The 21,867-nt window shown below is 48.8% G+C and overlaps 1 protein-coding gene across 2 annotated transcripts in view; it reads left to right on the top strand.

Moving 5' to 3' along the window:
* SLC2A9 (solute carrier family 2 member 9) overlaps nt 1-21,867 on the top strand; it is a 741,777-nt gene that overhangs the window by 181,829 nt on the left and 538,081 nt on the right. The gene's annotated exons all lie outside the window — the stretch shown is intronic.

The raw sequence follows: 21,867 nt of genomic DNA, 5'->3' as shown, positions 1-21,867 counted from the left end.
TAAATTTACAGTGCATTACTTTATATTCTCCAGCGAGCGGGTATCTGACCTCTAGTGACTCTAGTGGACCTACGGAGCTCACTAACTGGTCCTGCACTACAGGGTGTAGGAGGTGTTATGGGTAAGCTGGGCAGCTGTCTGCGTACTCTTTGGCTCACTAGGGGCACGGCAGGCTCACTACTAGCAGAGGGTTTATCCTCCTGCGCTGCTGGTGTGGACTCTTCTGCCTCCTGGGCCGGCTGCTCTTCCAGCTCTACCTGGTCTTCTGTAGGCACTTGAGGGGCTGGCTGGAGAAAGGTGAGGACGGGCACCACGATAGCGTTGTTTACTTGTGTCCAGGACCGGGGAAAGTCTCCGAGTACGGTGCTGATCATTTCCTCCTTTTCCTCTATGGGTTGAGGGTTTTCCTGATCTTCATCCTTGCTTTGCAACTTCTCGGGGCACTTTTTCAGGTGGTCTCTGGAGACAGTGGCTGTGGTCTCTCCTCCATCCCTGCTGATGACGTACACCTTTGGATTATTGTGGCTTGAGGGCAGTACGGTGTATGGGTCCTTTTCCCACTGGTCGTCCAACTTATGGAGCCGCCTTTTTCTTTTCAAGACCTGCTCTCCAGGTACCAGGGGAAAAGCGGGAGCATGTTGGTTATAAGTCCTCTCCTGCCTTTCTCTTGATTGACAGAGACTTCGCTCAACGCTCTCCTGTACATTCCGGTACTGCTGCTGCCGTTCTGTATCCCAGTCTGCCTCTGGCGAGGTGTCCTCGGGTGTCAGGACTCCCATATCCAGGTCAACAGGCAGCTTACCAGGTCTTGCTCGCATTAGGTAAGCCGGGGTACAGTTGGTGGAACCTACCGGGATGTGGTTATACAGGTCCACCAGATCAGGCAGTTTCTCAGGCCACAGGCTGCGTTCTTCCAGGGGCAATGTTTTTAGCAGATCTATCACCACCTGGTTCATCTTCTTGCAGAGTCCATTGGTTTGGGGGTGATAGGGCGTTGTTCTTATCTTCCGGCAGCCGTACAGGTTGCAGAACTCCTGGAAGACCTCCGCTTCGAAGGCTGGCCCTTGGTCTGTCAACACCTGTTCCGGATACCCGTGTGGGCGGCAGAAATGCTGCTGGAAGGCCCTAGCTGCTGTTTGAGCTGTTAAGTCTTTGACGGGGACCACCACTAGGAACCGGGAGTAGTGATCCACAATGGTTAGGGCGTAGACATACCCGCTTCTGCTTGGAGCCAGTTTAACATGGTCCAGAGCGACCAGTTCCAGCGGCAGCCTGGTGATGATGGGCTGCAGGGGAGTCCTCTGGCTGGCACGGTCCCTTCTTCTTAGATTGCACGGGCCACAGTCTCTACATCATCTCTCAATGGCTCCTCTCATGCCTATCCAGTAGAACCGTTCACGCAGCAGGAACTCCAGCTTCTTCCATCCGAAGTGCCCTGCCCCATTGTGGTAGGCCTCCAGCACCATAGCTGCGTCCTGTCTCGGTACCACAACCTGCCAGATCAGTTCATGTGTCCGGGAATTGACCATTCTGCGGCACAACTTCTCCTTGTAGAGAAACAGTCTGCTCTTTTCCGTCCACAGTTGCTTGGTCTCTTCCGGGGCATCTGGGTCCAGGCGGGCGTCAGCCTGGGTCAGCATCTCCTTCACCAGACGGACTGCGGGGTCACTCTCTTGCGTCTCCGCCCAGTTGTAGTGGGGTAAGGGGTTGAACGTAGTGGATCGCTGGCCCCTCACACGGCGGGAATACTGGGTAATCCCATGACGGTGGAACGCAGGGAGTTCGACCTCCTCCAGTTCTTCTGGATCTTCCCCTCCGTCCGGTAGGTTTGGCATCCTAGACAGGGCGTCCGCGTTGGTATTGGAGCGTCCTGCCCGGTATTTGATCGTGAACTCATAATTGCTCAGGCGGGCCATCCATCTCTGCTCCAGGGCACCCAATGTCCAGGTGTGTCAACGGGTTGTTGTCCGTGTACACGGTGAACCTGGAAGAGGCAAGGTTACCGCCCGCACCACTGCCAGGAACTCTAGCTTGAACAAGCTATAATTCTCAGGGTTTCTTTCCGTGGGTCACAGTTTTCGGCTGGCGTAAGCAATTACCCGTTCTCTCCCCTGCTGGATCTGGGACAGTATGGCTCCTAGCCCGATGTTGCTTGCGTCCGTGTGGAGGATAAAGGGCTGGCTGTAATCAGGGTACGCCAGGATTTCATCCCCCGTGAGAGCCATCTTCAGCTGGCGGAATGACTCCTCTTCCAGCTTTTCCCATCTGAAGGGTGGCTTCTGTTTTTTGGCCTTCCTGGACTGGCCTATCAGGAGGTCCTGCATAGGAGCTGCCTTCTTGGTAAAACCGGGAATGAATCTTCGGTAGTAGCCTACCAACCCGAGGAACTGCCGGACTTCCTTTATGCTGGATGGTCTTGGCCAGTCCTTAATCACGGTGATCTTGTCAGGGTCGGAAGCCACTCCGTCAGCACTCACCACGTGTCCCAGGTACTGTACCTTTGGCTTCAGTAGATGACACTTTGAGGGTTTTACCTTTAGGCCATAGTTTGCCAGGGCTTCAAACACTTCTGCCAGGTGTTCCAGATGGTCCTCATAGGTCTTGGAATAGACGATGAGATCGTCCAGGTATAATAGGACCGTCTCGAAGTTCCGGTGTCCCAGACAGCATTCCATCAACCTTTGGAAGGTTCCTGGTGCGTTGCAGAGCCCGAACGGCATACAGTTAAATTCGCTGAGTCCCATCGGGGTGGTGAATGCGGTCTTCTCCCGGTCATAAGAGCGGCAACACTCTTAGTCAGCTCTTGGACCTGGTGGTGCAGGTCTGTAGCCGGGTTACTGTTCAAAGCCTGCGCATCAGCTCCCACAGGCCCTGCAGACAAGGGCACCGCGTCTTGGTGATAAGTGATAGCAGGGCGCCTGTGGGTCACAGCGCCACCTGGTGCCGATTCTCGGAGCACCCGGATGGCTCTGTCCTTGAACTGTGCAAAGTCCAGGTCAGGGTCCTGTAAGGTCATTGCCCGCAACTGGGTTCGGTGGGCATTGCACAGTAGACCCTCAATAAATTGTTCGGTCAACAGCTTGTCTTCATTCCCCATGCTGTCAGGGTCTGCCTGCTTAATGGCTCCCAGGGCCTCTTGTAGGTTTAGAGCATAGTCTCTTATACTTTCGTGTGCCCGTTGATTGCACCCGTAAAATCTGAGTTTTATTTCTGCTGAGGTTCGGGTATCAAATGCGTCTTTCAGCTGGGCTAGTATTTCTCTGACAGTCCTCTTCTTCCTAGGTGGCCAGGACTTTACCTCCCTTTGGGCTGCCCCGATTAACTGGGCCACCAGGATGCTCACTTTTTGCTCTTCCGTGAGGGGGTATACCTGAAAGAGGCTATCCAGTCTTTCCCTAAAGTCACTTAGGGTATGTGACTCCCCTGAGTACTGGGGTAGCCAGGTTGCCCCCGGGATATAGGGCATGGTGAATGGCATGACCGCAGCAGCGGTTTCGCTGGCGGCAGCTGTGGCGGTGGAGCTTCCCTCTGTATCCGACATCCTCCTTCCCCCCTAGTGGACCGTGGCCTACCTTGCGATGATCCTCTTCCGTAGGCCGCGGCTCTGCAGTCGATCGTCGGGGTTGAGGACCTTGCGTCGCGCTCCTGTGACGTCAGCGTCGCTCTCTCTCCCATCCAGGACCTTGCGCAGCGTCAAGACGTAAGGCGGGGCTTCAGTTCTCGCGCGCTTTCGATGTCCACGCCTCTCTTCTTCCCGCGCGGCATCCTGAAGATGGCGTCCGATGGCGGGAACCGACTCCGGATGGCGGGAACCAACTGAAGATGGCGGGAAACGGCTCCGGATGGCGGGAAGACGGCTGCAGACGGCGAGAAACGGCTGCGGATGGCGGGAAGCTTCTCTCAGGTAAGTGCAAAAGTCTTTTTCAGGCACGCAATACCCGTTGGTGGCGGGTTGGTTTGAATCCTGCCGACTACGCCAAAGTTGACTCGCCCCCTGGGTCTGTGTTGTGCGTGCACGTGTGTGCGGGGAATACCCGGAGCCGGATCGCTGGGGGTTGTAGTCTCCGTGGCGATGACCCGGTCCGTGCCCAGGGTGGTCAAATCAGTGGCAGGGTTATTAGTATGATGATGGTCCAACTACGCCACCCGTGCATTGCGGTCAGTGGGGACCGCCGCTGCAAGGCAGACCGCTGAGGCCGGTGTTGTGTGTGCAGCTAAGAATGGGATGACTCCCCACGGGAGAAGTATAGCCTCAGGGCAGTTGGTATGGATGATGGGAGTGATGGTGCACGAGCGCAGCAAGAACAACTCAGAGTCTGTGCAGTGCAGTTCAGGGTCTTTACTGGTGTTATAAAGCAGACCCTCCCGGGAGTACTGGTTAGCAGTAGAGGCCTGATCAGTCTGTGAGCAAGCAGGATCTCCCCTGGCCTGGTGGAGTTGTAGGCCTCCCCATCTATCTGCACTCTTCCTGGCTACCTTGCTGTATGCGGGTAGAAGTAGCCCACGTCCCTGAGTGTACCGTGTGGTGCTCACCCGTATGGCCGGTGACTTGGGGCCTTCTGTTAGCCTCCGCTCCACGATGGCGGTGCTGGTCCCTTGCTTGTGACCGTGCCTCCGGGCTTCTATGGCCAGAGGACCTGGAATCCCCTGCCTGTTGGATTCTGCTGCTGGACCTGGATGTCCCCACAGCCTCGGACTCCGTGTCCAGTCTTAGTGTCTTCAGCCAGGGCGAGCTATCTGGCTTCCAGCCCCTGGCACTCACTCCTGCTCCTACAGAGCTCCTAGTTCTTGCTTTCCCTCTCCAGGCTCTGACTGACCTAATCCCGCCCCAGACCCAGTTTATAAGGGCAGATTCCTCCCCTCCCAGGTCTGGGCGGGCGGTGTTGCATGCTTAGGGCTCCTGACCAGAGAAAACTCCCACTTGCTCTCAGACGTAATATTTCTATTACTGTGGTAACCAGACCCCTGGGGTGCCACATGAGGACAAGAGCAAATAGCCAAAATCAGGAAGCTTATACCCATGTCTCGGTGTGAAAAGGTGCATGGGAATACACCTCCCAAGAAAAGACACTGGATTTGAGTTTATGTTATGCTGCTATCATTCGGTGGTGTTGAGAAGTCTGGCCCAATCCAGCCCTTGTTCATTTTTATAAGAGTCAGCCTGTCAGTATTTTCAGTTGACAGGCGGATGCGCTTATCAGTTATAATTCCACCAGCGGCACTAAAAACCCGCTCTGATAAAACGCTAGCGGCAGGGCAGCCCTGGACCTCCAAGGAGTAGAGAGCCAGTTGATTCCACATATCCACATATCCAGCTTGGATACCCTATAATTATAAGGCACAGAGGAATCACGGAGGACGTTGGTACGGTCGGCAAGGTACTCCCTCAGCATCTTCCCAAACTTTGCACTCCTTGTGAAAGTACCCCGCGCCTCAGGGCCTGTGCGATGGGAGGGGCTGAGAAAACTTGTGTCTCTCTCGCCTGTACTCCTTGGTTGTCCAACAAAGTGTGCCCTCTGCCGCCAGCGTTTTCAGATGGGAATTTTTTTAATAGTTCCGCAACAAGGGCCTTCTGGTACAGCCCCATTTTTGTAGACCTGTCCGCCTCAGGAATAAGAGATATAAAGTTCTCCTTGTAGCGTGGGTCTAGAAGTGTCACCAACCAGTAATGACTGTCACCCAAAATTTTGAGAACGCAAGGGTCATGGGAAAGGCATTGTAACATAAACTCAGCCATGCGTGCCAGACTACTAACAGGCAAGACTTCCGTGTCCTCACCAAGAGGATGACTGACCTTGCTCTCCTCCTCCTCTCTGTCCTCTGGCCATCCACGCTGAACAGATGGTATGACAGCTGTGCAGGTAGTACCGTCTATAGCGCATAAAACTAGCTCCTGTCCTTCCTCCTCCTCCTCCTCCTCTTCCTCATTGTCACCCAATCCATGTTGGGATGAGATGAGGCTGGGCTGTGTGTAATCACCCTGTATGGTTCCTTGCTCCATCTCATCGTGCTCCGCCTGCAATGCATCCTCTTTGATTGTGAGCAGAGAGCGTTTCAGAAGACAGAGAAGCGGGATGGTGACACTAATTATGGCGTCATCGCCGCTCACCATCTTGGTGTAGTCCTCATAGTTTTGGAGGATAGTACATATGTCTGACATCCATGTCTACTCCTCACGTCTTATGTGTGGAGTCTGAACTGAATACCGACGGCCTTGTTGATGCTGGTACTCAACAATTGCCCTCTTCTGCTCACAAATCCTTCCCAACATTTGCAGTGTAGAGTTCCAACGCGTGGGGACATCACACACTAGTCTGTGAGCCGGAAGCTGCAAACGCTGCTGAAACACAGCAAGGGCGGCGGAAGCTGTAGCTGACATTCTAAAATGGGCACACAGGCGGCGTACTTTAAAAAGCAGATCCGGCAGCTCCGGGTAGGATTTGAGAAACCGCTGAACCACAAGATTAAGCACATGGGCCAGGCATGGTACGTGTGTGAGCTCGCCTCGCCTCAGAGCCGCCACCAGGTTCCGGCCATTGTCACACATGACCATGCCTGGCTGTAGGTTCAGCGGTGTGAGTCACAGATCTGCCTGCTCTTTCAGAGCTGTCCACAACTCTTCAGCATTGTGCGGTTTGTCACCTAAGCATATTATCTTCAGCACAGCCTGTTTCCGCTTGGCCGAGGCAGTGTTGCAGTGCTTCCAGCTTGTGACTGATGTGGTCATTTCGGAGATGGAGGCTGAAGAGGAGGAGGAGTCTGAGGAGGATGAGGTGCAGGAGCTGTAGACCGTGGGGGCAACCTTGATTGACCTAGGGCCATTCCAAGGTTCGACTGGGTCCCGGCTTTCACTATGTTAACCCAGTGTGCCATCAGCAAGATGTACCGTCCCTGCCCCAAAGCACTTGTCCACGTGTCCGTATGGACAACTGAATGCTGTGCTGGGACAAGGACATAGACGTGCTTCCTGATGCTGCTACTTGAGAGTGTGCAATGACAGGTGCAGGGCAGGAGGCATCTTCGCATGCACCATGGACAGGGGATTGGCTTGCATGCACAACAGCGGAAGAAGCAATGGTGCCACCCGCAGACACTGTTCCTGGACCCTGGGGTTCGGCCCACAAAGTCAGGTGCTTTGCTGCCATGTGCCTGATCATGCTGGTGGTGGTCAGGCTGGTCGTTTTGCCACCCCTGCTAATGCTGGCCTGGCAGGTGGTGCAAATGGCCTTTTTGGGGTTATCAGTAGAGTCTTTAAAAAACAACCAGACTCGCGAAGACCTATCAGTTGTACTGGCAACTTCCTTTGTGTTGGTGTTACGGGGAATGGTTGCCTGCCTTCTGTCTGCGGTCACCACACTGCTTCTTCCTGCCTGTTGGGGTGCTCTGCCTCCCGCCCCCTGTGTGCTGCTGTCCTCTCTCTGCATGTCCTCCTGACAGGTTGAGTCAGTTACTATATCATCCACCACCTCGTCTTCCACTTCCGCACCCTTGTCCTCTTCCTGACTTTCTGGCAAGTGTGTCTCATCATCGTCCACCTCTTGTGACACTTTCCCACCGTCGCCTTCGTGTGACTGTGGCTGCTCAAATATTTTGGCATAGCTACATGCGATCTCCTCTTGCCCCGCGTCAAGTGGACCGGGCGAGATGCCCGAATCTATAAATGGAAAAGTGAACAGCTCTTCAGAGTGTCCAAGTGTGGGATCAGTTGTCTCCGGGCACTCGGCATGGTGGGAGGAAGGAGAATCAGGGTGAGGAATATGCGGTCCAGACTCACGACTACTGAGACTTGACCGTGTGGAAGACAGGGTGGTGGTGGTGGTGACTAAGTGACTGGAAGCATTATGCGCTATCCAACCAACAACCTTTTGACACTGCTCTGGGTTCAATAGTGATGTGCTGCGGTCCCCTAGAAATTTGGACAGGAAGGTCGGGCGAGAAGATGTGGGTGTTTGTTGTGGCACAATTTCAGCTTGCCCACGGCCTTGTCCTCGGCCTCTGCATGCACCATCACCATCACGTCCAGTTCCCCGTCCACTGCCACGTGTCTTGCCCATTTTAAATGGAGGACAGTATCTTCCACGCTCACTACAAATGATTGAGTTTGGAGCGAACTTATATGTGATCCGTGTGACAGAGAAAACAGAGTTTTAAATACCTGGCCTGTAGGTAACTAGTTTGAACAGCAAACTGGTTTGAATTACTTCACTGACACACTAAAAGAAATTTTTAATGGAGGCCAGAAATTGCAGTATTTTCTGACAATGTATATGTGATCCGTATGACGGAGAAAACAGAGTTTTAAATACCTGGCCTGTAGGTAACTAGTTTGAACAGCAAACTGGTGTTAAACACTTCGCTGAATGGAATGGATGCCAAAAATGGCAGTATTTTCTGAAAATGTATATATGATCCGTGAGACGGAGAAAACACAGTTTTAAATAGCTGGATTTCTAGCGCTGTAATATGGAAAGGACCTGGCTGTATTCTGCAGTGCCAACAAGCAAATGGCGCCGAAAAACGGTGTTCTCTGGATTGCTTTTTAAGCAAATAATGAGGATTAAGATCCAAAAAAAAGTATTCCTGGCCCCTGAGACCTGGGCCTCTGTATAGAAATATCTAACAGCAGCAGAAGGCAGAATTGGAATGTAGCCTCTTGTGCTATATGCACTGCAGTCTGCTATATACACTGCTATATACACTGCCTGCCTGCCTATATACCCTGCCTGCCTGATATCTCTGCAGATGGATTAGTTAGTCCTTAAAAGGACTGTTTGTTAAGATGGATATGTGTAATGTACGGTTTTTCTCCCTACACTACCTAATACACAAGCAAATCTCTCCCTGACGCAGCAGCACCTCTCCCTACTCTGCCTGATTCCGGAGTGACTGTGACGAACATGGCGGCGCCAGGTCTGATATAGACCTGATGACGCTGTGCGGCCATCAAATCACTGTAATGTCACAACCACCATGGCTGCGGCATTACAATGAGTGGCAGGCAATCCCTGCATGTCTAAAGAGCGCCAAACATGCAGGGAGGGGACCTGAGCTCCTGCCGAGCAACCCCGGAAATACTCGGCGAGCGCCGTGCATCTCGAGCAGTGAGATGCTCGGGCGAGCACCGAGCCGTAGCGCGCATGCTCACTCATCACTAATGGTTATGCTTGGACTTATAGTTCCTTTGTGTTTCACAGTGTATTTAATATTTGGCTATCCTGAGACTTATAATACCTCAATGTGACATTTATTTGGGGTATGTGTATTTATTCATTACCAGGTTGTGCTAGGACTGTAGTGCCTCAGTGTTCCTGTATGCATTTATTCATTGCCTGGTTATTGTGATTGTTATTATTCTATTCTAAATTTATTTCACAAAATTGAAGTGGACAGACAATGGTGAAGAACATCTCAAGATGTTCTAGCTCTCCATGTAATAATAATAATAATCTTTATTTTATTTATATAGCACCAATGTAGCATCGCCGTCTTTCTCACCTTCCTGTTCCGGGCGCGGCGTCCTCCAATGCTCCTTCCCTCATTGCTGCCGGCGCGTGCTCCTTCCCGTGCACTGTGCTTAGGGCGCGCGCGCGCTCCCCCTCTCTTAAAGGGACCGCGCGCCGTTCTAAGGAGTCCCCGGCCAATAGCCGGAGGACCTCCCATATATAAGGCACCTCCTCCAAAATGGAAGTGCCCGAGCAAAGTTGTTGCAAAGCATGCTCACCTCTGCTTCAGCCCTCAGGTCCCGTTGCCAGCCTGACTACCAGTCCTGTCTGCCAGCTTGTCTTCTCTCCAGCCCGACATTCTGTCTCCAATCATCCGCCAGTCTGTCTATGGGCGACTCCACCTGCATACCAGGAAGCACCTGCCAGTTACCTGCCTGCTACCTGCCGTACTTGCTAGCCCGCTCACCTGGGAGCGCTCACCTGCTACCCGCCTGCTAGCCTACCTGGAGGCTCTGCTGTCACTTGCCGTGACCACCTGCCTGTGAGCCAAGAGACTCTTACCTGCTCTGCCGTCACTTTCCGTGACTACCTGCCTGCCTGCCAAGAGACTCTTACCTGCTCTGCCATCACTTACCATGACCACCTGCCTGCCAGCCAAGAGACTCTTACCTGCTCTGCCGTCACTTGCCGTGACCACCTGCCTGCCTGCCAAGAGACTCTTACCCCTTCTGCCGTCACTTGCCCTGACCACCCGCCTGCTCACCCAGAGACTGCTACCCTCCTGTTGTGTCCACCCGCTACACCAATCAGTCCCCGCTATCTGACCCGTGGGAGCCACCTGCTCAATTACAAGGTCGTCCCCAGACTAACACCTGCCCCTCGGGGTCCCTCCTTGTTCCAAGGCACAGAGGTTCCACCACCCGGCCCCCTTACAGCCAACATATTCCGTAGCACTTTACAATACAGAGGATCATATACAACAGTCATAAGTAACATAGCTAAAAGATAATACAATAATTAAAGCAAAAATAACAACGACCCTTCTCTTAAGAGCTTACAATCTACAAATGAGGTGGGGGTGACACAAAGTACAGGGGCTTATTTACAATGATGGTCCAGCCATCTTGAGGGGATGAGGGATAGATAAAGGCTGCATGTGCTCATCACCAGCCAGTATCTGTAGTGCTTTTGGGTGCGGTGGAGTTTGGTGGAGACTTATGTTTGGAGAAATAATGAATGGGCTATAAAAATATAAAATGGACTTTGATTAGGGAATGTGATAGGCTGCCCTAAACAGGTGTGTTTTTACGGAGCGCCTAAAACTGTGTAAGTTGTGGTTCGTCCTAATTTCTTGGGGTAGAGCATTTCAAAAAATAGGTGCCACTCGGGAGAAGTCTTGGAGCCGGGAGTGGGAAGTACGGATTAGTGCAGATGTTAGTCGAAAGTAGGGGGATGCCACACTGTGGAGAGCTTTGTGGGTGAGAACAAGCAATTTAAATTGGATCCTATACTTCATGGGCAGCCAGTGCAATGACTGGCACAGAGCGGAAGCGTCTGAGTAACGATTAGCCAGATAGATGACCCTGGCTGCAGCATTAAGGATAGTTGAGTGAGGGCGAGGCCAATTAATAGAGACTTACAGTAGTCATGGCGGGAGTGGATCATGCAACAGTGAGGGTTTTTATGGTTTCCAAGATGAGAAAGGGGCAGATTCTAGAGATGTTCTTCAGGTGCAAGCGACAAGAGCGGGCAAGAGATTGTATATGGGAGGTGAAGGAAATATTGGTGTCAAACACAACGCCCAGACAGCGTGCCTGCTGGCTTGGCATTATTGTGGTGCCACATACGGAGAGGGAGATGTCAGATGGCGGGAGCAGAAGAAGTTCTGTTTTGGAAAGGTTGAGTTTCAGATAGAGAGCGGATATGATGTTGAAAACTGCGGCCACACAGTCACTGGTGTTCTGTAATACAGTGGGGGTAAGGTCAGGGGATGAGGTGTATAGTTGTGTGTCATCAGCATAAAGATGGTACTGAAAGCCAAATTTGCTGATGATCTGTCCAATTGGGGCTGTGAAGAGAGAGAAGAGGGCCAAGGACTGAACCCCAATAGTGAGAGGAAGGGGGGAAGAAGTGGAGCCAGTGAACAATACACTGAAAGAGCAGTCAGATAGGTAGGAAGAGAACCAGGAGAGAGCAATGTCCTTTATGCCGATTGAGTGGAGCATAGAGAGTAGAAGGTGGTGGTCAACGATGTCGAAAGCTGCAGAGAGGTCAAGAAGAATGAGCAGAGACTAGTCACCATTACGTTTTGCTGTCAGAAGGTCATTGGTTACTTTGATGAGTGCTGTTTCTGTAGAATGTAGGGGCAGAAGCCGGACTGTGATAGGTCTAGACGAGAGTGAATGGAGAGGTAATGGGTAAGGCGGTTGTAGACCAGGCACTCCAAGAGTTTAGAGATAAAGGAGAGATTGGAGATTGGAGACTGGTCTGTAGTTTGTGCATGTAACTCTATATGTAATAGCCTCCGGTATTTGCTGATAACGTGCTGCATTCATCTTTCCTTCAACTTTTACCAAGTTTCCTGTGCCTTTGTAGCTCACACATTCTCAAAACATCAGTGATCCACCTCCATGCCTTACTGTAGGAATGGTGTTCCTTTCATGATAGGCCTTGTTGACCTCTCTCCAAATGTAACGTTTATGGTTGTGGCCAAAAAGTTCAATTTTGGTCTTATCACTCCAAATTACCTTGTTCCAGAAGTTTTGAGGCTTGTCTCTGTGCTGTTTGGCGTATTGTAGGCGAGATACTTTGTGGCATTTGCGCAGTAATGGCTTTCATCTGGCGACTCGACCATGCAGCCCATTTTTCTTCAAGTTCTTCCATCTTGAAACTACCACACCTCTAGTTTTCAGAGAGTCCTGAATTTCATCTGATGTTATTTGTGGGTTTTTCTTTGCATCCCGAACAATTTTCCTGGCAGTTGTGGCCGAAATTTTTGTTGGTCTACCTTACCATGGTTTGGTTTTTACAGAGCCCCTGATTTTCCATTTGTTAATCACAGTTTGAATGCTGCTGACTGGCATTATCAATTCCTTGGACAATTTTTTGTATCCCTTTCCTGTGTTATACAGTTCAACTACCTTTTCCCATAGATCCGTTGACAATAATTTCGCTTTCCCCATGACTCACAATCCAGAAACGTCAGTGGCTGGATGAAAGATTCAAGAGTCTGTCTGGATCCCAGAAACTCACTCAGCTTTTATGCACACACATTGATTACAAGCAAACAGGTCACAGGTGAGGATGTTATCTTTAGTAGCCATTCGTGTCAAATTCTGTGCATGTTATTAGGCCAAAATCACCAGGGTATGTGAACTTTTGATCAGGGTCATTTGGATGTTTTTGGTTGTCATTAAAATTTAAAAAGAGAAAACACAGTAGTTTGACAATAAATGGCTTCACCCAACCAATAACCTTGAGTGGAGTAAAAGTTTTTTTGTTATCATTCATATTCTCTGAAACAAGGCCAAGAAAGGAAAAATTCTGTCGGGTTATGAAAACTTTTGAGTACAACTGTATATACTGTGTATACAGTATATACAGTTGTATTCAAAAGTTTACATACCCCGACAGAATTTTTCTTTTCTTGGCCTTGTTTCAGGGAATATGAATGATAGCAAAAAATATATATATATATATACAGTATTTATATTTTTTTGGGGGGAAAATCTGCTATTCTTTGGCAGAAATAATACATAAAAGTATAAATATTTAATGTTGCCTTAATTGTACTGATCTGTAGAATAAACGTAGCTGCACTGTAAAATGAATCATTTAAAATGCAAAAAAGAATGGTGGAACTGTTATTTTTTTCCATTTGGATGTACCCCCAATATGATGCCATTGAAAAATAAAACTCAGCCTGCTACATTGATATAAAAATTCAAAAGTTATCCCAAAAACAAATGCGTATATCAAAGTAGGTGTAGAAATATCACTTCACCACATGATTCCTTGATTCTTGAGTTTGATGAATTTATTTTTTTTCCGAACGAAAACACATTTTGTGATAAACTTAAAACTGAGAAACACATTGCACAACATGTAATCTAATTGTATCTATGAAGACAGCGGCGCTCCTGCTTATTATTGGAAACACTCACCAGTGGATCGATATAGGCCATTTTGAAATAAAACGTATATTTATGACTTGGCGCACATGAGGGCAATTTTTCAGTGAATAGACCCGAAATGTTTCACTTAGTTTTTTTTTTTTAAACATGTTCAATACGGATGATTCTTAAGTCGCCAGGCCATTTCAATCTAATAATCCTTAAGCTTTCAGAACAAGATAATACCCCATTATGACACTGACTCAATTCAAGCTGGTGTTTGCTTTGACAGTAGCCTCTTTTATTCTGGTATTACATGTCAGACACTTATTATGTCGATACTGCTGGTATAAAAGGCTTTTATCAGAGGAGTCTTTTTTTAAAAAGCAGGTTTCCTATGCTACACTCGTTTCTATGGTTTCATTCTCATTCAGTAATTTCAAGTGAAAAACTGTTTGACTGCTGCCGGGACTTACAGAGAAAGTCTGAGTTCTGCTTCCCCCATCCATTCACAGAGAAAACCTGCGAGTCCCATGTTTCCCACCTGCTCATACAGAATATTGTGAGTCCTGTTTGCCATACCTATTCATATAGAAAGCCTGTGAGTCCTGTTTCCCTCACCTACTCATAGACCACATTCACACGTTCAGTATTTGGTCAGTATTTCACATCAGTATTTGTAAGCCAAAACGAGGAGTGGGTGATAAATGCAGAAGTGGTGACTAGTGTTGAGCGAGCATGCTCGACATTGCTCGGTACTCGGCCGAGCATCACGCCACTCGGGATGTTCGGCGAGCACCGAGCATTTCCGGTTTACTCTGGCGGGAGCTCGGGTCTCCGGCCTGCATGTTTGGCGCTCTTTACAGAGCCAATGAACATGCAGGGATTGCCAGCCAATCACTGTAATGCCGCAGCCATGTTGTTTGTGGGCATTACAGTGATTGACTGGCCGCACAGCGTCACCTTGAGTATTTAAAACCGGGCGCCGCCATCTTGGACACAGTCGCTCCGGATCAGACAGTGTAGGGACAGCGCTGCTGATTTAGGGAGAGATATATCATAGAATCATAGAATCATAGAATGGTAGAGTTGGAAGGGACCTCCTGGGTCATCTGGTCCAACCCCCTGCTCAAAGCAGGATTCACTAGATCATCTCAGACAGATGTCTGTCCAGCCTCTGTTTGAAGACGTCCATTGAAGGGGAACTCACCACCTCTCGTGGCAGCCTGTTCCACTCATTAATCACCCTAACTGTCAAAAAGTTTTTTCTAATATCTAATCTGTGTCTCCTCCCATTTAGTTTCATCCCATTGCTTCTAGTCTTTCCTTGTGCAAATGAGAATAAAGATGATCCTTCTACAATGTGACAGCCCTTGACATATTTGTAGACAGCTATTAAGTCTCCTCTCAGTCTTCTTTTTTGCAAGCTAAACATTCCCAAATCCTGCAACCGTTCCTCATAGGACATGGTTTGCAGACCAGTCACCATTCTGGTCGCTCTTCTCTGAACTTGCTCCAGTTTGTCTATGTCTTTTTTAAAATGTGGTGCCCAAAACTGTACACAGTATTCCAGATGAGGTCTGACCAAAGAGGAGTAAAGACCGATAATGACTTCACGTGATCTAGACTGTATGCTTCTGTTAATACATCCCAGAATTGTATTTGCCTTTTTTGCTGCTGCATCACACTGTTGACTCATGTTCAGTCTATGATCTATTAGTATACCTAAGTCTTTTTCACATGTACTGTTGCTTAGCTCTATTCCTCCCATTCTGTATATGCTTTTTTCATTTTTATTGCCCAGATGTAGTACTTTGCATTTTTCCCTGTTAAAAACCATTCTGTTGGTTGCTGCCCACTGCTCCAGTTTATTTAGGTCTTTTTGAATCCTCTCTCTCTCTTCTCTAGTATTAGCTATCCCTCCTAGCTTTGTGTCATCAGCAAATTTAATCAGTTTACCCTCAATTCCTTCATCTAAATCATTGATAAAGATGTTGAACAATACAGGTCCCAGGACGGAGCCCTGTGGTACCCCACTTGAGACATTCATCCAGCTGGATGTGAAGCCATTTACAACCACCCTTTAAGTCCGATCACTAAGCCAGTTATGAATCCACCTAACAGTTGCCTGGTCCATTGCATACTTGGTCATTTTTTCAATAAGGATGATGTGAGATACTTTGTCAAATGCTTTGCTGAAGTCAAGATATACTATATCTACAGCATTTCCCTGATCCACCCAGTCAGTGATTCTGTCATAGAAGGAAATTAAGTTAGTCTGACATGACTTGTTAGTTACAAACCCATGCTGACTCTGGTTAATCACTTCATTCTTATCCATGTACTTACATACATGTTGTTTAATAATTTGTTCAAAGATCTTTCCTGGTATAGAAGTCAGACTCACCGGCCTATAGTTCCCTGGGTCCACCTTCTTCCCCCTTTTGAAGATAGGAACAACATTTGCTCTTCTCCAGTCTTCTGGGACTTCTCCTGTTCTCCAAGAATTTTCAAAGATTATGGAGAGTGGTTCTAAAATTTCTTCTACAATCTCCTTCAGTACTCTGGGGTGTAATTCATCTGGACCTGGAGACTTGAACTCATTTATGTTAGCTAAATATTCCCTCACAATCTTTCTGTTTACTGATAACTTGGATTCCTCTATTCCTTTAAAAGGACAGTGAAGATCAGTTGATGTTACATTTTCTTTCTGAGAGAAAACAGATGCAAAATAGGAATTAAAAAGTTCGGCCTTCTCAACATCCTCTCTTACCATTTCTCCATTTTCATCCTGTAAAAATCCTATAGCATCTTTGACTTTTCTTTTACTTTTGACATACCCCCAAAATCCTTTTTTATTGCTTTTGACATCTCTTGCAAGCCTTAATTCATTGTCAGCTTTAGCTAACCTGATACGTGCCCTGCAGGATCTGCAGACTGCATTATAATCTTCTTTAGATATGCCTCCCTCTTTCCATTTAATAAACATTTCTTTCTTTCTTTTTAGCATGTGTTTAAGTTCTGTGTTCATCCATCCTGGTTTCCTTAAATGCTTCCCATTCGTCCTACTTTTCGGGATTGTTAACGATTGTGCTTTGAGAATCTCATTTTTAAAAATTTCCCATCCTTCCTGGACATTTTTGTCCTTAAGGACATCCAGCCATTGGATCCCTCCTATTCTCTTTCTGAGTCTCTTAAAATCTGCCTTTCTAAAATCTAACCTTGAAGTTTGAGTCTTCCTGCGAAATAGTTAGTGTAGGGTCTGTAAAGGCAGCCAGATCAAACAAACAGTCCTTCTCAGGACTAATATCCATCCCAGGTATCAGGCAGGCAGGCAGGCTGTATAGGAGACGCAGTGGTTATACCAGCAAACGCTGCATTACAGTCCTGTGTGCTCCTGTTGCTGAAATTGCTGGACTTAGCTCCAGATCTCGGGGGAAAGGAAAAATCCTTTTTTTTTCATCTAAATCCTCCAAAAAAAGTGTGTCTCTGATTTTTCAGACACAAATATATCTGTTGAAAACAGTGTGATGTAGGTCAGAGAAATATAAGTGTAGTTTGCAGTTCCATGGGCCATTTGTATCTAAAAAAAACAGTTTGAGTGTGTCGCTCACTGTTCAGCCGCAAATATATATATTTAAAAAAGTCTGGTATACACCAGTAAATTATAATTGTGGTTTTGCTGTTCCATGGTAAAAAATCTCTATTATCCTGTTTTTGACATTTTTTGCCATAAAAAAATAATAATAGTGTCTCCCTAATTTTTCAGACACAAATATATCTGTTGAAAATAGTCTGGTGTAGGCCAGAGAGACAGAAGTGTGCTTTTGCTGTTTCACGGTAAAAAATCTCTATTATCCTGCTTTTGGCATTTTTTGCCGTAAAAGAAAATAATATTGTCTCCCTGATTTTTCAGACACAAATATATCTGCTGAAAATAGTCTGGTGTAGGCCAGAGAGACAGAAGTGTGCTTTTGCTGTTCCACAGTAAAAAATCTCTATTATCCTGCTTTTGGCATTTTTTGCCGTAAAAAAAAAAAAATAATAGCGTCTCCCTGATTTTTCAGACACAAATATATCTGTTGAAAATAGTCTGGCGTAGGCCCGAGAAATACAAGTGTGGTTTTGCAGTTTCACGGGCCAAATCTCTGTATTATCCTGCTTTTGGCATTTTTTGCCGTAAAAAATAGATAATAGTGTCTCCTGATTGTTCAGACACAAATACATCTGTTGAAAATAGTCTGGTGTAGGCCGGAGAAATACAAGTGTGGTTTTGCAGTTCCACGGGTCAAATCTCCGTATTATCCTGCTTTTGGCATTTTTTGCCGTAAAAAATAAATAATAGCGTCTCCTGATTTTTCAGACACAAATATATCTGTTGAAAATAGTCTGGTGTAGGCCCGAGAAATACAAGTGTGGTTTTGCAGTTCCACGGTTCAAACCTCTGTGTTATCCACTTTTGGGCCATTTGTATGTAAAAAAAACAGTTTGAGTGTGTCGCTCACTGTTCAGCCGCAAATATATATATTTAAAAAAGTCTAGTATACACCAGTAAATTATAACTGTGGTTTTGCTGTTCCACGGTAAAAAATCTCTATTATCCTGCTTTTGGTATTTTTTGCCGTAAAAAATAAATAATAGTGTCTCCTGATTGTTCAGACACAAATATATCTGTTGAAAATAGTCTGGTGTAGGCCAGAGAGACAGAAGTGTGCTTTTGCTGTTCCACAGTAAAAAATCTCTATTATCCTGCTTTTGGCATTTTTTTGCCGTAAAAAATAAATAATAGTGTCTCCTGATTGTTCAGACACAAATACATCTGTTGAAAATAGTCTGGTGTAGGCCGGAGAAATACAAGTGTGGTTTTGCAGTTCTACGGGTCAAATCTCTGTATTATCCTGCTTTTGGCATTTTTTGCCGTAAAAAATAAATAATAGCGTCTCCTGATTTTTCAGACACAAATATATCTGTTGAAAATAATCTGGTGCAGGCCCGAGAAATACAAGTGTGGTTTTGCAGTTCCACGATTCAAACCTCTGTATTATCCACTTTTGGGCCATTTGTATCTAAAAAAAAAAGTTTGAGTGTGTCGCTCACTGTTCAGCCGCAAATATATATGTGTCACCCTGGCCTGGATGCCACAAAATGTAATAAAGCTGTGTCTGAGAGCAAGGGGGAGGTTCTCTGGTCAGGGGAACATTAGCATGCAGTACCTCCTGTCTCAGGCCAGTAGGGGGAGCAGGCTGCCCCTATAAAAGCTGGTGCTGGGGGCAGGGTTGGAGAGAGATGGACGACCTGTCTCAGGATTCAGGTCCCAGAGCAGAGAGGGACAGTTGTATTGCACCCTAAGAGGAAGTGTGGCAGTAGGAGAGCCACAAGCCAAAGACAAGAGGCAAAGAGAGCCTGTCTTGACAGATAACGGACTTAATTTACCAGACTTTGGTGTCTGAGGCTGGGAGGATTCCACATTCTCCAGCAGATAACCAGTCCGCAGGGGACTGTATATTCCCTGGCCTAAGAAGCCTGGAGGCCCTGCCACAACAGAAGGGACCAGCAAAGCCGTACAAGGCTGGGAGCAGAAAGGAACCCACGTCGCAGGTCATACAGGCGAGAATACACGGAGAGCTCGGAAGCGTGGGCTGTTATCCTATAAGGAGGAGATAGTCAGAAGGAGCGCAGAAAGCACGGTAGGCCTACACCCTCACCCTGACCAGGGCCAATTTCCCCATTGCTCTCAGACATCCAGGTCCCCTCCTAGCCGGGACTGTTTATGGGGCAGTTTACCTGCTTTAGTAAAGACCCTGGACTGCAACCTGTTGTCTGTGTGCTCCTTTGCTCCTCCAGCACTATCAGCACTGGGACTCTCACTACCATCACTCCCACCATCCACTACACTGTCCTGGGGCCGCACTCTTCCCGTGGGGAGTCACACCATCCCAGCTGCATACATCATCAGCCCCAGCGGTCTGCCTTGCAGCGGCGGTTCCTAATGACCGCAAATCCACGGGTGGCGTAGTCGGACATAATCATCCGCACATAACGGACTACCACTGGCCTGACCACCCTGAGCCACGGAATCGGTTTGCCACTGCTACTCGCATCGTTCCCCTACTGCCCGGATCCGAGTGCCCCACGGCCCAGGGGGCGAGTCAGCCTTGGCGTAGTCGGCAGGATTGAAACCAACCTGCCACAAACGGGTATTGCGTGCCTAGAAAAGACTTTGCACTTACCTGAAAAGAGGTTTCCCGCCATCCGGAGCCGTTTCCCGCCATTTCCAGTCGTCTCCCGCCATCTTATATCGGTTCCCGCCATCTTCAGCCGTTTTCCCGCCATCGGACGCCATCTTCAGGACTCCGCGCGGGAAGAACAGGGGCGTGGACGTCCAAACCGCGCGAGATCCGAAGCTCCGCCCACGCACCGACACTGCGCAAGGTCTTGGAAGGGAGAGAGAGCGACGCTGACGTCATCAGGACGCGACGCAAGGTCCTCGTCCAGAGCAGCAGCAGCGAAGCCGCGGCCTACAGAAGAGGATCGTCGGAAGGTAGGCCACGCTTAACTAGGGGGGAGGAAGATGTCGGACACAGAGGCGCCCACTACCACCAACGCAGCTGCAGCAGCAGTGATGCCCTTTTCCCTGCCCTACATCCCTGGAGCGGCCTGGCTGCCCAAGTACTCAGGGGAGCCCCATGCCCTAACTGACTTTAAGGAAAAGCTGTACAGTTTGTTCCAAGTCTACCCCCTGACAGAGGAACAGAAGGTCAGCATACTGACAGGGAAGTTAACTGGCGCAGCCTTAAGGGAGGTAAAATGATGGCCCACTGAGGAGGAAAGGACTGTGAAGGGTATTCTGGCCCGGCTGCGGGGTACCTTTGACACACGTACCTCCGCTGAAATTAAAATGAGGTTCTATGGATGTAAGCAGCGGGCACAGGACAGCATCAGAGACTATGCCCTAAATCTGCAGGAAGCCTTGAGGGCTATTCAACAAACTGACCCTGGCAGTGTGCAGGAAATGGATAAGCTGCTAACAGAACAATTCATAGAAGGTCTGCTGTCTAGCGCCCACAGGGCCCAACTGCGCCTCATGTTCTTTCAGAACCCCGACCTGACCTTTGCCCAATTTAAGGACAGGGCCATAAGGGTGCTCGGTGAATCTGCAACCAGTGGCGCTATAAACCCCCTGGCCCCCTGCTCCCGCCTACCACCAGGAGGCGGCGCCCTCCTCTATGGACCCCGTGGGGGCTGATGCACAGGCCCTGAACCAAGCCCCGTCGAAAGACCTGCACCAGGAGCTGACCAGGAGCGTCGCGGCGTTGACCAGGACCGTCCAGGCGATACAAGTGGACCCGTCAAGACTAGTGTTGAGCATTCCGATACTGAAATATCGGGTATCGGCCGATATTCGCGGTATCGGAATTCCGATACTTAATTCCGATACTTTTACAATATCGAATACCGGAATCGGAAGTTCCCATAATGCCTGCGCTCTGCCGTTTCTCTGAAGGATGACAAGCTGGATGGCAGCGCTCAGCTGCGATCCAGCCTGTCATCAGAATGCCATCCCAGCGTGGGAGAATTCTCCTGATTGTTTAAAAGCCGGCGCACGGTAAAAAGCCGCCGGCTTTTAAACAAGCACACAACCCCATACTACTTCCCCACAGCCTCCCACCCCGATCCTCCGCTCCCCTCGCCACCTCCCATCCCGATCGTAAGTTAGGACCGGGCGGGGAGCGCAGCACCAAGGAGCGGGGAGCGAAGGACCCGGGCGGGGAAGCCGGCAGTGAAAAGACTTCACCGCCGGCTTTCCCGTTCTGTGCTGCGCTTTCCCGCCGGTTATTTCAAATGAACAGCTGCGGTATCAGGTGATGCCGATCAGCTGTTCATTTGAAGTCGCCGCGGTGCCCTCAGAGGGTTCATGTGAGTTCATGCTTGACTGCATTGCATGAACTCACATGAACTTTCCCACGGTCGCACAGGTCAGCCTCACCTCCCAGACCCGTCATGATTGGTGTGTGTGGGTGTCTGTGCGATGTGTACGGGTGTGCGCGGTGTCTGTGCGATGTCTGCGGGTGTGTGCGGTGTCTGTGCGATGTGTGCGGGTGTGCGCGGTGCCTGTGCGATGTGCACGGGTGTGCACGGTGTCTGTGTGATGTGTGCGGGTGTGTGCGTGCAGGCAGACATAGGCCGATGTGACACTACTACTCCCATCGGCCTATGTCTGTCCCCCGTCCACTCGTGCCAGCAGGATCAGCTTGATGGGAGCAGTAGTTCCCATCAGCCTGATCCTGCTATTTAAATTGCCCTACTGTGTC

Source organism: Phyllobates terribilis, unplaced genomic scaffold, assembly GCF_046119375.1.
Source record: "Phyllobates terribilis strain yellow unplaced genomic scaffold, ASM4611937v1 Scaffold_1__5_contigs__length_1240528914, whole genome shotgun sequence".
NCBI classification, from domain to species: Eukaryota; Metazoa; Chordata; class Amphibia; order Anura; family Dendrobatidae; genus Phyllobates; species Phyllobates terribilis.
The sequence above is the reverse complement of the archived record's forward strand: the minus strand, read 5'-3'. Positions and strand labels throughout refer to the sequence as shown.